Source organism: Equus caballus, chromosome 28 (assembly GCF_041296265.1).
Source record: "Equus caballus isolate H_3958 breed thoroughbred chromosome 28, TB-T2T, whole genome shotgun sequence".
NCBI lineage: Eukaryota > Metazoa > Chordata > Mammalia > Perissodactyla > Equidae > Equus > Equus caballus.
Window position 1 is genome coordinate 20,723,919 of NC_091711.1, and position 13,940 is coordinate 20,737,858.

At 39.0% G+C, this 13,940-nt stretch overlaps 1 long non-coding RNA gene across 1 annotated transcript in view; it reads right to left on the minus strand.

Moving 5' to 3' along the window:
• Positions 1-2,479: 2,479 nt before the first annotated feature.
• Positions 2,480-13,940, minus strand: part of LOC138921278 (uncharacterized) — a 63,834-nt gene continuing 52,373 nt past the window's right edge. Inside the window, exon 3 of the long non-coding RNA XR_011433726.1 lies at positions 2,480-4,985. This is a non-coding gene — a long non-coding RNA (uncharacterized lncRNA). The remainder of the gene's footprint in view (positions 4,986-13,940) is intronic.

The following is a 13,940-nucleotide window of genomic DNA, read 5'->3' on the forward strand; positions in this document are numbered from 1 at the left end:
AATGCAAGTTGGCAATGCCTACAGAAACTTAAAATATGCATACTCTTTGACCAAGCAGTTCCACTTCTGAGAATTTATCCTGTGGATACACGTATGCAAACATATAGATTATAAATGGCTGTTTCTTGTAACATTTTTTATATTTGAAAAGTTGAAAACATTCTAAATGTCTTTAGGGAAATAGTTTTAAAATTATGATTAATCTATAAAATGGAGTACAATATGATATGAGCATTTCTTAAAATGATATGGATACATCTGTATGATATGGAAACAGAAAGTTATATTATGAATAAAAAGTAAATTATAGGACAAAATGTATATTTTATTCTAATTTGTGCAAAAAAAGAATTATATATGTGTGTTTATATCTTTGCCATATGTCTAGAGAGCTTGGAAGCGATTAACAAACCTATTAATAGTAATTTATTGTAAGGATCAATTGATTATGAGCATTGGGGGTCAGAGGAAGGGTGGGCATGTTCCAGATTATAGTGCTTGAATTGTTATAATACACACGCATTATTGTATACATACACAAAAACAGAGAGAGAGAAATCTACCCTCTGTTTGTGTCTGCTCATAATTTCCATTCAGAGAAAAATAAGACTTAGGCAGAAAGAAATTATTTGAATGCTGTAAAAATTAAAAGATTATTTTTCCCTCTTTTCAACGATTGCTTTGGTGCTACATGAACAATCAGTACAATCTATGCCCTTTTATCCTTTTCATGAAGGCTAAATTTGCTGAAATTCAGGTTCAAGTCTCTCCTAGGGAAGATGTTAACTAATTCAGGTTGACATGATGTGGGAGGAATTTTTCAATAGTTTTCTCTGCAATTACAACAGAATCTGTCATTTCCTGCCACTGCTCCTCGGGTGGACATAATCATTTGATGAAAAGTTTACTTTATCAAACCATTTTATGCTTGCATGTCTTGCCTTCCCATCTAAATTTTCAGTCTGCTCAGAATCTGATTCTGGGTCCTCTATTCTCTCGCAGTGCTTAGGACCAGGCAACGGAATTAACCTGGTAAAATTTCAATTCATGGACATTGCGGACATTTAAAAAAAAGTGAACTGTATATCGATATCTGCATAATCACTGTTTCAAAAGAATGAGACAGCACTCACCAAGTCTTGTTAAAAATCTTAGACTTTGGGGGCCGGCCCTGGGGCAGAGTCATTAAAGTTACGCAAGATCCGCTTTGGCAGCCTGGGGTTCACGGGTTTGGATCCCAGCATGGACCTACTCCACTCATCAGCCATGCTGTGGCAGCATCCCACATACAAAGTAGAGGAAGGTTGGCACAGGTGTTAGCTCATGGCAAGTTTTCCTCACCAAAAAACTTGGACTTTGGTCCTAAAGAGCCTGGACTGTTTCTATAAGACTCTTTAACACAATTTCAAAGCTTTGATTTAAGTAAAAGATAATAAGACTCTACATCTAGAATTCGATCCTCATACCAAGAAAAAAATCTTAAGTATGAACACACAATTATACACTGCTTAAGAAACCTTCAGTGAACAATGTATTCTCTAATAACAGAAACACGGGCATGAAGGAAATGGATACAGTAGTCTCCCCTTATCCATGGTTCACTTTCTGCAGTGTCAGTTACCAACAGTGGATGTTAGTCTGAAAATATGACATAGAAAATTCCAGAAATAAGCAATTCGTAAGTTTTAAATTGTGTACTATTCTGAGTAGCATGATGAAAGCTCACAACATCCCTCTCTGGCCTGCCCAGGACATGAATCATCCATTTGTCCAGCATGTCCACACTGTACATTGCTACCCACCCATTAGTCACTAAGTAGCCATCTTGGTTATCAGATTGACTGTGGCGATATCACAGTGTTTGTGTTCAAGTAACACTTATTTTACTTAATAATGGCCCCAAAGTGCAAGAGTAGTGATGTTGGCAATTCAGATATGCCCAAAAGAAGTTACTGTTGTTAATCTCTTTCTCTGCCTACTTTATAAATTAAACTTTATCATAGGTATTTGCGTGTAGGAAAAAACATAGTATATATGAGGTTCAGTACTTTCTGTGGTTTCAGGCATCCACTGGGGGTCTTGGAACGTATCCCCCAAGGATAAAGAGGGACTACTGTAATTCAGTCTTCTCAATGCCAATGGCATCTGAGAAAGTAACCATAGTGCTGTTTCAGATCTTCAACAGATGGGTCTGAACTGGAATCCCACTGAGAAATGGGCCAATTCCCACAGCTACCATCACCACCACCCACCCTACCTGCTCCCCACCCAACATTCCCCCAACATACACATACGTAGACATGCGCACAGGCATGCACACACACAACCAAAAATTAATAGATCAGAGCCCAGGTCCCAGAAGCAGGAGTCCTTTGCATCAGTGAGTAGAGAATTATCCAGATAAGATAGGAACATGCACACAATGATCCAGGGAGTCCCAAGGAGAAGGCTCGTCAAGAAGAGAAAAAGTCAAAGGACATAGCCTAGTGTCTTCTACATCATTGTTACCTGCTGATGACAAAGTTTAATACCACAAAGCAAGTCTCTGAAATGAATCTTTTTTGTTAGCAAAAGTATTACTTTACATTATTCTCAAATTCCTAAAAGGGACATGCAAGTACATTAACTTGAGGTAGACCAGCCAGGTAACATTACATAGCTAGGTGAAACAGGTATGCTTTAATTAAAACAAATATTTAAGGATAGTCTTTGTATCTATAAGTAATATGCTCACTCCTCTTTTTCTTGAAACATATACTCTTCTCAATCTATCTGTCATTTGTCTTCTTTTGAAAAAGATACAGGTTTTAAAAATAGTGCAATTTTATGCTCACTTAACTGTAAGAAAAACAAAAGCCCAACCTTGATCATAAATGGCTCCCAATGTTGAGAAGAAATTAGGGAGTGGTGAGGACTGTGTCAAACAGTACTGTTCATGGCCCTTGGAAATGGGATGGGAGGGCCACTACTCAGCTCCAGCTTCTCGGGCTACATGGATATTATAGGTCCAGCAATACCAAATCTCTCTATTTTTCAAGAAAGACCAGAAATTTAGATTTATGCTTCAGTGTTGAACATAAATTTTTTAAAAATTTAAGCATTCTGCAGAGGCAGACGAAACACACCTGATGGTTAGGCTTGGCCTGAATACTCCTGCTTGGACCTCCACTAAACATCTACTCTAAAGTAATTTTATGTGTATGTGTGTGGGGTGGGAGGTTCTTGCAGGCAGCAAATCAATGCCACAGTGTTATATAGAGTGTAGAACAAGAAAAGAGAAGAATGTTAAAAATTTAGCTCTACTAAAATTTGAGTTCACACGCTTCCCTGCTTCTTTTCATTAACTTCTAATGATAAACTAATTGAGATCATTTGGAACTATTACAGAACTTCCCCTCTTTGTGAAATCTACTATGGTGAATTCTATTAATTTATTAGATGATATCTAAGATGGTTTTGGTGATTTGAAACGTCTCAAAACCACCAGAAGAACATTACAAATCGCTCCCATATACTCCAATTCTGGTGTCAAGCTTAATCTCTTACTTCGTAGAAGGAGTTCTGGGATGGTTAATTTTATGTGTCAACTTGGCTTGGCTGAGCTAAGAGGTGCTCGGATAGCTGGTTAAACATTATTTCTGGATGTATCTGTGAGGGTGTCACTGGAAGAGACTAGTATTATTACTTGAATCAGTAGACTGAGTCAAGAAGCTCGCTCTCGTCAATGTGGGTGGGCAGCCCAGTGAGCCAAATCCTGTAATAAATAAATAAACGAATGAATGAATAAAGAAATAAATGAATGAATAAATAAGTAAATCTGTCCTATTGGTTCTATTTCCCTGGAGAACCCTGACTAATACAGATTTTGGCATTTTGATGAGATTAGCATCTGAATTGGTGGACTCAGTAAAGTAGATGGCTCTTCTCAGTATGGGTGGGCATCATTCAGTCTGTTCAAGGCCTGAATAGAACAAAAGGAGGAAGAAAGAGGTCCCTTTTTTCCTACTTCACTGTTGAGCTGCGATATCTCATCTCTTCTGCGCTTGGAGTCTGATTTACACCATTGACTCCCCTGGTTCTCAGGCTTTTGGACTGGCACTGAATTATATCACCAGTTTTCTGGGGTCTCTAGCTTACAGAGGGCAGATCATGGGTCTTCTCAGCCTCCATAATTACATGAGCCAGTTTCTGATGATAAATCTGTATATACACATACAATCTCTTGTCGGTTCTGTTTCTCTGGAGGACGCTGACTAATAGGGGTCCTTTTCTGAACTAAAGTAAAAACGCTGCAGACTGACTCTGTTTGGCCAACCCAGGGAGTCTGCTGATTTTCTCTCTCCCAGCTTGCGTTGCCTCTTGTAGTAGCTGTCAAAATCTCATCTTTCTCAATGTTTCACTCCCAGCATTCTACTTTTTAAAATCCTTAATTAATTTCTGGTTTAAAAGAGCACGTTAGCAATTCTTTACAGAAATAAATTTAATTGAAGCCTCATACTCAACTTATCCTTTTTAAACTTCAGTTGGGCCAATACATACCTAAACTTGACTACTGAAAGAACAACTCTAGCAAGAATAGTCATTCCTAATCACTGGCCAACTTTTTTTAAAACAAATTCAAAGTATCTCAAGTCAGTGACCTGTAATGAGGCTTAATAACAGGGATTTCTGACAGCTTACAAATAATAAAAAGCTTTCTTTTCTAGATGATTACCCTACGGCTGTATGGTGGTGAAATGGGAAGAGTTTCAATGACTCAGTTTTGTAAAACACCAAGAAAAAAAAGGACAAGTGAGCACAAGGAAACGAAGAAAGACCAACAAACTTCCTTGTTTCCAAGAAGCAGAAGCACTGAGAAATGAAAGTCAAGGTCCATGCTATCCAGAGAGGGCTTTCAATTCTGATCTTCCATGTCAGTGTTAGTTTTTCAATGTTGATAACACCATTTCTTATTTTCCAGTATTGCAAGCTCTCAGTCATATGACCTGAAATGAAAAGATGGAGATGATATGGATAAATCAAACGGGAAAGTATCAGTAGAATATTTTTAAAAGTACACATTTGGCTTGGGCAGGAACTTCTTGCTTTCATTCAGTAACATTACATACCCTTTCCTAATCAAGTTTGGCTTAGTTGAAATCAAAATTAGTTTCTGTTTCCTGAGCCACTGAAAGCAAGGGGAGGTGACTTAGAACATTATTCTGGCTAAAGCAATTGCAGCTTAACTAAGGACAAGCCACAAAGTAGAATCCTACATTCAGATAATATGGAACTCAATTTAACACACACTCTTTTTTATTTTCTTTTCTTGTGCTTTTTTTTTTTTTTTTCATGAGGAAGATTGTCACTGAGCTCACATCTATGGCAACTTTCCTCTATTTTGTATGTCGGACACCAACATAGCATGGTTTGAGAAATGGTGGGTAGGTCCACACACGAGATTTGAACCCACAAGCCCCAGGCCTCTGAAGCAGAGCATGCAAACTTAACCACTACACCACAGGGCAAGCCCCTGACACACATTCTGCATAGCAGAGCTCCACATTCATGACTAAGACAACCCAACCCAATAGCAACAGCATCACCTTCCTTCACTCCCACCAAGTGAAAATACACTGGAGAATGGCTAAGCTCCAAAACAGTGAGTTGCTAATCATGATGGTTTCCGTGCTTCTTTTAGAGGAAATGAGAAGAAATCCAATGCCTGCATGTGTCTTTTCAGGAAATTGCTCATCTGTCTAATTAAGCTCTTCTTTCTTCATAGGTCTGTGGATACATTCAGCAGACACGTGGCTTCCAGAAAACCTTCTTGCCCTCTTTCTGTTGGGCATTCGAAGTTTCTGATGTGATAGAATCTCCTTAAAATGGAGATTTGTGAAAATTAAAGTCTCCTTTTAATTTTTAAAAATTAAATTCTCTATGTTAAGAAGATTCCATCACCTTGTATTAGTTACTGGCTAAATTTCATTGACATGTCATTAGAAAGAGTCATTTTCTATTGAAGCACTTTTGAAAAAGTGTGAATTAAAGGCTTAAGGGACTATGCAAATAGCCTCGTGGCTTGTCACTAGCACAGAGCATCTAGCTACTCACAGACTCCAAGTTTCTATGTGCTCTGGCAAGCATGTGCCAGCTTGTTTATTTGTTTTTCAGTGGAATAATCATTGTACTTTGGCCTCTGCCCGTTTCATAATACACCACAGAGAACCTGCCCTCCGCCTTACCTTCCACCAATTAACCTTGCTTTATTTCCTGTCCTTGCAAAGTCAGTACAACCCACTTCACTTCCACCACAGTAATTTACCATTTTCTTCCTTCTAAGCCAGGCTCTTCATTTCTACCTCAATTACAGAACAACGTAACAGACATTTATGGAGTCCTATGTCAGATCCTTCAGACGTGAAACAAATAAGACAAGGGTTTTTCCCTCAAGGAGCTTGCAATCCAATCAGAAGAAATATACAGATTTAACCAAAAACCCCACATCCAACTACAACAGGAACAACAACAACAGGTCTTATAAACAGCATGCCGAAGAAGCAAAGAGGAAAATGTAAGCCTTCGTTATTCTCTCCACCTATGAAAAAAAAGTGTTACTTTGAAATGCTTGTATGTTTTGCAAATAATAATGTTTGAATAATAAAATTCAAATACAAGGTCATACATATGTAGTTAGAGGCAAGTAGTTAGCAAACATGCCAGCCTCTCCCACTGACCTATTAAATGGATTCTTATTTATTAAGTTATATCCATACAGAATATAATGATAAAAGAGGTTAAAAGAAACAAAGATCATAATATTGAACTCTATTGAAGCTAGTCAGCCCCCTCCCCGACCCCCGCCACACACACACACACACATACCTCAAAAGGCATAATATAGCAATAATAGAACAGGCCTGGAACCCAAGTCTCATCTGGTTTTACCATCCCCTTAGCCCACCTTGAATCAAAACTATGCAAATTCTTAGATCTGTTGAAAGGCATCACATTAGAGATAATTATGGGCCTTCAAGCAGATCTCTGGATTGGAGATTTAACATTTCAGTAGTTCTGGAATGCTTTCAGCTTTATTCATGCACACCAAAATAGTTAGAACAGGATTCAGTTAATCTATGTGCAACCCAGGCCTGTAGGCTCCTAACATCTGCTATATTTATAAGTTGAGAGCAGATCCAGGAAAGGTCAGTTCCACTCCATTCAACAACTATTTGAGCCTATGGGGTCATTATTTGAACATGTATTATGCCCCATCCAATAATTACTTGGTTGCTTACGGAAGCAAAGAGGCATCATGACACAAAAATATTCACAAATGGACTGACAGATCTCTTGTAATACTAGTCACCACTTATCCCATTCCACTCAACCCTAGCTTGTTTCTCCACCCATCATATCAATATCAGCTCCAATTCACACTGCGGATGTTGTAGACATTTAATCAAACAACGCAGATGCAATGCAATGGATTGCCAAGCAAAATGACAAACATTGCAAAAGTTGTAGGATTTCATAAGATTGATGAAAGTGATGTTGAAAAACTTCTTGGAACACAAAAATAACCCAGAAGAGTTGGCAGAGGTGGACCTATTAAAACTTAATGAATAGGAAATCAACAAGGATACTGATGTGATAGGCATGGCAAAAAACAACTATTTGATTAAAAAAAAAAAGGATTAAGAGAGACATCTAGGAAAATTGGTGAAGCCCTCACTCAAAGCCAAAATTACCTCCATTGTGATAACATTGCAAATGGCATACATACATTAAGTGAAGACTTTGATATAGCTCTCATATGATTTTATTAAAGAAATTAGTCTGGAAAAGAATGATCAGTGTTTGATTCATCTTTGTTTGTTTTCTTAAAGTACTAGATATAATTTAACTTAAATTTATTTAAATGTAAGTAAGAATAAACAAATTGTCACCATGAGATTTACTTTCCCTTTGAAGATACAGACCAAATCTTGGTTCTTTTAATTACTTTTAAAAATATTTTAAGTGGATTCATTTTCAGGAGCTTTAAAAAAGTTATATATATATATATATATATATATATATATACACACACACACACACACATGCACATACGTATATAGTTAAAGCTTCTGAAAATATACATATTCATATATATATATATATATATATATATTTACTAATTTTCTTTGGATAATGAGGACCCATTCACTGTTATAGCCATGCTCCTTGCCCTGAAGAAGCTTCTAAAATTCTGCCAGGCTGCATCACCCATCAAGTCACAGGTGAGCACCATGACATCACCCAGTACGAGGGATTCATCTGAACGTTGCACACACATGCCCATGGTCAGTTGAGTTACTGTTCATGGGAAGGTTTTGCTCCTTATTATGACCTAGGCATTTCCTTTGATTAAAAGGAAGGACCTAACACACTAAATTCATTTTCCCAGGGCTAACGAAAGAACATCCACCAAAGAAAAAACTCTCTAAGTGTTGAATCCTAGGTTGTATACCTCAGGTAGCTAAAGATGCTTAATTGGAGAGGTCAGATGGAACGCTATGAAGCACATGAAGGACAAGAGGATCCTGTCCCAAATCAGCCTTTGGGCAGAGAAAACATAGCCTCCTCCACCCCAAATGCCCTGGCCCTCTGACCACGGCAAATTTTCTGGAGCTCTATTGGAAAAGCAGGGTTCTCTCTCCCAGAAGCTACAAAGCCCTCCCTCAATGGGGAACAATTTTACATCATCCTTTTCCTTCTGAGGAGGTAACCTTATACAACATAAGGAGCCTGATGTTTTCAGGTCAGACAGACTGAGCTTTAAATTCCACCTGTGTGTTTACAAGCTATGTAATTTGGCCAAATTTTCTATTCTTTCAAAGCATCAGTTTCAACTCTATGATATAAAAAATAATAAAATCTACCTCATGGAGTTGCCAAGAGATAAGAAATGAAACAATGACTCTAAATGCCTAATAATGTGCAAGCTTCACAGTAAGTATGCTTTCAAAAAAAAGTTAGTTCCCACCACTTCCTCCATGACAAGAAAGATTATGGGGAAGCATAGCCTCTCTGGCACCTGGTGGGAAAGGAGGAACTGAAAGGCGATTAAAGGGAGTGTAAGAGGAAATGGAGAGGGTGACACAGACTAACTTCATCAGCACCACCCCCACTCCCCCATTTCACCCTGGACTGGTCCTAATCTCACATGGAAGTGAGGGATAAAAGATGCATGTGTCAGACAGAAAGTGCAAATTCAGTGCATCTGACTCAGAAACTGGGCAAAGCTGCCCAAAGCAGATAATAAATATAATCTATCTGATCTAATTCAGAGGCCTCTTGGTCCCGGCACTCCCAGCTGAGAGGTTCTCCTATCGTTAGAAGGAAGCCCACTCTGACCTACATGTGACGGTTGCTAATGGTTTTCTAATCTTAGTGTCAAACATGATCTTTTCATGAATGAGGTTTGGTTCTTTTTAAGACGGTATATGAAAGGAAGTTTCTGCCAGCACTTGGAAAAACAGAGATGTTCAACAAAAACTGGTCAATGTGCATGTTAGTCTTCATCTTCAAGGTCTGAGCATTTTCACTTACAATCAGTCAACTAATATTTATTAAACTCTGAAAATATTTGCTGTGTCAGGCACTGTGAGTGACAGAGAAAAGGTAGAGGGTGCAGATTCCATTTTCAAGGAAATTGTAACCAGCTAAGACACACAAGAACTACTCCTGTATGAAATGACTGACAAGTGGGACAAAACAAAAATGTCTATACTCAAGTGATAGTGTGCAAGAATGCTCCTGCCTCAGAGAGTTGTCATGAAGCTCAAAGAATGATACACAGAAAGCACCTAGTGGGAACATGTGTGTTTAACAAATTAATTTTCCCCTCCCCCTAGGAGAAAATCTAGGGAGAGCAATGTCAAAGCCAAGGCAGCAAGGAGTCAAAATAAGGAGGTTATCGGCAGCAAATGCAGCTGAGAGATTTTGACAAAAAGGAAGTCACAACTGACCTTTTAGAGAAGTGCTTCTGGAGTGTGATGAAGATCAAAGCCAGTCAATTGCAAACAGTTAGGAAAGGAAGGCATATCTAGGAAGTGTAACCAACAGCCATAAACTATGCTTTTGAGAGGCTTGGGAGGGAAAAAGAAAAGAGAAAACCATAGTATCTAGTGATGGCCATTCTGTTGCTTTTTTACAACATGGAGCTCTGTTTAAAAGCTTTCTCTACAAGGGAGGAAAGAATTAAACTATTCTAGAACCTTCCATGGCTCTAATCTGAAGCCAAAAGGCAACCACATGGCCTCGTGCCTCCAAGGAACTCAACGGTGGATGGAATCAATTCCTTTTTTCCTTTTGAATAAAAAAATTCTAAAATAAAAATAAAATAGCTTCCCCAGGATTTTTCTGAAAGAATAAATAGCCTTATTTATTTCATCAGAATTCTACATAAGGCAAAAGGAGATCAAGGTTAATTAGTTTTATCTGCAAGAACGTTAAGAGACTTTTGCCTAGGATGCTGCTAATCTCTGTTAAAACTATTGAGTTAGTTTACACTTTAAGTCGGTCAACACTGACTTATTATATTGGCTTTTTATATCCCTCATATCACTGAGTAAATGTTATAGGAAATATGAGGATGTTCATAACAAGCCCTTTGCCCTCTGGAGACTTCAACTCAACAGAGACGACAGAAAATGTATACATACCTTGTGTAGAAAAGCTACTGTGACCATTTTAATAAATGGCTGAAGATATTAAGAGGAGAAAAGAGAGGTTAATTGTGGACTGGGAGAGCTGAATTTTCTTGGAGGAAAGATAGATTTAAGTTGGGCTTTGAAAAAAGCATAAGAGTTTCCAAAGCAGACATGGCAGGACCAAGGAGGGAGTGGGAGGAGGGGCAGTTCCACTGGAGTCCAGGCGGGAAGAATGAATGAACCAAACCAAGAGCGACCAGTCATAAACAGGAGACCATACATATCAGCCTAAAAAGACAGTCGAGGGGCTGGCCCCGTGGCCGAGTGGTTAAGTTCGCGCGCTCCGCTGCAGGCGGCCCAGTGTTTCGTTGGTTCGAATCCTGGGCGCGGACATGGCACTGCTCATCAGACCACGCTGAGGCAGCGTCCCACATGCCACAACTAGAAGGACCCACAACGAAGAATACACAACTATGTACCGGGGGGCTTTGGGGAGAAAAAGGAAAAAATAAAATCTTTAAAAAAAAAAAAAAAAAGACAGTCGAAATATCCACTGTGCCAAAACGGACTTCACTAAATCCAGGCCCTCTAGATAGAAGATCTGTACCTCCAGGCCTTTTGGTCTAATTCATTACTGTGTTATTACTCATCCCACTCTTTCCTAACTTCAATATTTCAGCTCTAGGGTCTATTTTTTTCCCATTGTACTCATACAGCAGAAAGAGGAAGTAACTCATCCAGTGGTGGGGATTTCTTAGTAGGGTTTTGAAGAGAGATGCTGGGGGTGGCTGACTCTGCCAAAATGTTTCCTTTTTCTCTTGCTGTTTGTCAGATATGCTATTGAGCAACCCTGGTGAGTGTCATCAACATGCAATCTCATCTGATTTATCTTCCTTTACTCACTCAAACTCAGCCCTTTGCCTCTGTTTTCTGGTTCATTTAGAGTTTCACAACCTCTTACCTTTAATCGCTGAGTAAGTGCAAAACATTTGTGTATCTGGCCTTAGATACTATAATCTCCAAGAAAAAGGACTCACCATCACAGAGAGGGCTGTGGCTGCTTATCATGCCTTAAATTTTGCTTTGCCATTATTTCATTTTAAAATTACACTTCTATTTTTCTCACAGATTCAGATTCAAAACAATAAATTTTTGTGGCTGTCCTTTCCTCCTGGTCCCTCCCTTTTGAAATGTGGATGACTGAAATAAACATTCTTATGAACTCCACAGAGCTCCTAGTTTCATTCTCTCCAGAGACCCATAAAAAAATTCCACACCAATAAGCCATTGATGCAAGTACAGGAAATGGAATATTTGGATCTAATGGGATTCTAAAACTAACTTGCAATCACACAGATAGAGGAAATTAACTTCATTTGTAGGTCAAAAGCTTTTACAATGTCCTCAACACTGGGCCGCCATGGTTACTTCCTCCACCCAGCCAGCATAGATATGGGGCCTTTATAGCTTAACCACAAATCAGCCTGACTTTCCTTGGATCAGCCAAGAAAACTCTCCCTCTTCCCCCAATCTCTGCTCTCTGTATCCATCTCAAGAGGCAGAAAATGTTTTGGATATTGGTAAGATTTCTAGAGCAAAATTTTAGATCTGATTGTTAAATAAATATACTATACAGTTTGAGCCTAGTAAAAGATATGACTGTGCTAAAAATGCTAATTAAAGCAGGTAAGAAAAAACATGTGAGTGTGTTGATACTCTAAACAGTCTATAGCTTTTACAGACTCTGCCACTTGTGCCTGTGACTGGACTCACAAACTTTGGGGCCACAGCATTTTTAAAGCATTCAGTTTAACTAGGAGAGACTGTAAATGCATTAAAAAGTTTCTACAACTTGTCTCCACAGCCCAGGATGCAAGCTCCACTCTACTATTATCTTTTTATGTAAATATCTTCTCTGTCCACAAATCCTGAAAGGGTCAAATCCTGGGAAGTCACTTGTTGTCTCTGTCAACATACAAGGAAGCACCTGCTATAAGATGTTTCCTGCCTGAGGCCACCTTTGCTTCCAAGTTTGCTGCTGTATCCATGAAGACTTCAATAGCACCTGGAGCTTAGTAGGAGTTTAGTAAATATTTATTGAATATTGAATGAATTAACAAGTAAAAAGTTCTCGTTGTTGGTACAGTGTTCTCGTAACTGCCCACCTTACCACAAATCAGCCTTGCGGTAGCCATCTATCTCTGTTCTCTGAATCCTTGTCATTTGTTTCCTTTTAGGCTCCCAAGTATTTCCAACCTTTTGAGTTTTAGCTTGGATTTGGCTCACACACACCAACCAGACTAGCAACGTTTTTATGGTTATCTTGGATTAGATTATTCATTAAAATGGTTTCAGTACTTCACTACCTGGCTTATCTTGGTTCTCACAGTCCTAAATTCCAGAGCTATATTGATGGAAGTCCATATATAGCATAATGATACAAAAGAGCAAAAATGTAGGGAGGTTACTGTGGGGAACTGGCATTGGCCACACCAAGATATGTCTCTTTGGCATGAGGATTATCTGGGGCTGGTTGCTTTTCATAAACTGGGACAGGGAAGGAGGCTCTGAGGAGTGGAACTTGCTTGCCCTTTGTTAGGAGACATTTACATTGTAAAGGAAATCTCCATCTGTAAAGTTATCTCCCTTTCTGTACCAGGAAGAGGGGGATGACTTTATCTCTAGAGACTCTTAATCAGTGCCAAAGGCAAGGACTTAAATCTGCATTTGTTACTGTACCTGTGTGGTAATTTCCCATGATCGACTCCCCCTCCACCCCCAACATCCTCCTTTGTCATTAGCTGGATATGGTATTTAAGGTGGTGGCTTCAGCCATTTTGGTGAGTTGCTCAGCTTGCCTGAGCCTCTCCCATGTATGCATGTTATAAAGCTTTGTTTAATTTTCTCCTGCTATTCTGTCTCATGTGAATTTAATTCGTTCTCCAGCCAAAAACCCAAAGAGGGTACAGGAAATGTCTTCCTCCCCTACATTACCAAATGTGATAGCTAGACTCCAAGATGTCTCCCAACGACCCCTGATTCCTCATCTCCATGCCCTCATATGATCCCCTCTCCATGAGTGGGAGGCTGGACTTAGCGTTTGCTTCTAACAAATTGAATACTCTAGAAGTGATAGTCTATCACTTCCAAGATTTGGTTATAAAAGACTGCTGATTCTATCTTGTAATTTCTCTCACTCTCACTCTCTCTCTGTCTTTCTCTCTCTCTCTTTACTCTCAGATCATCTGCTTTGGGAGAAGCCAG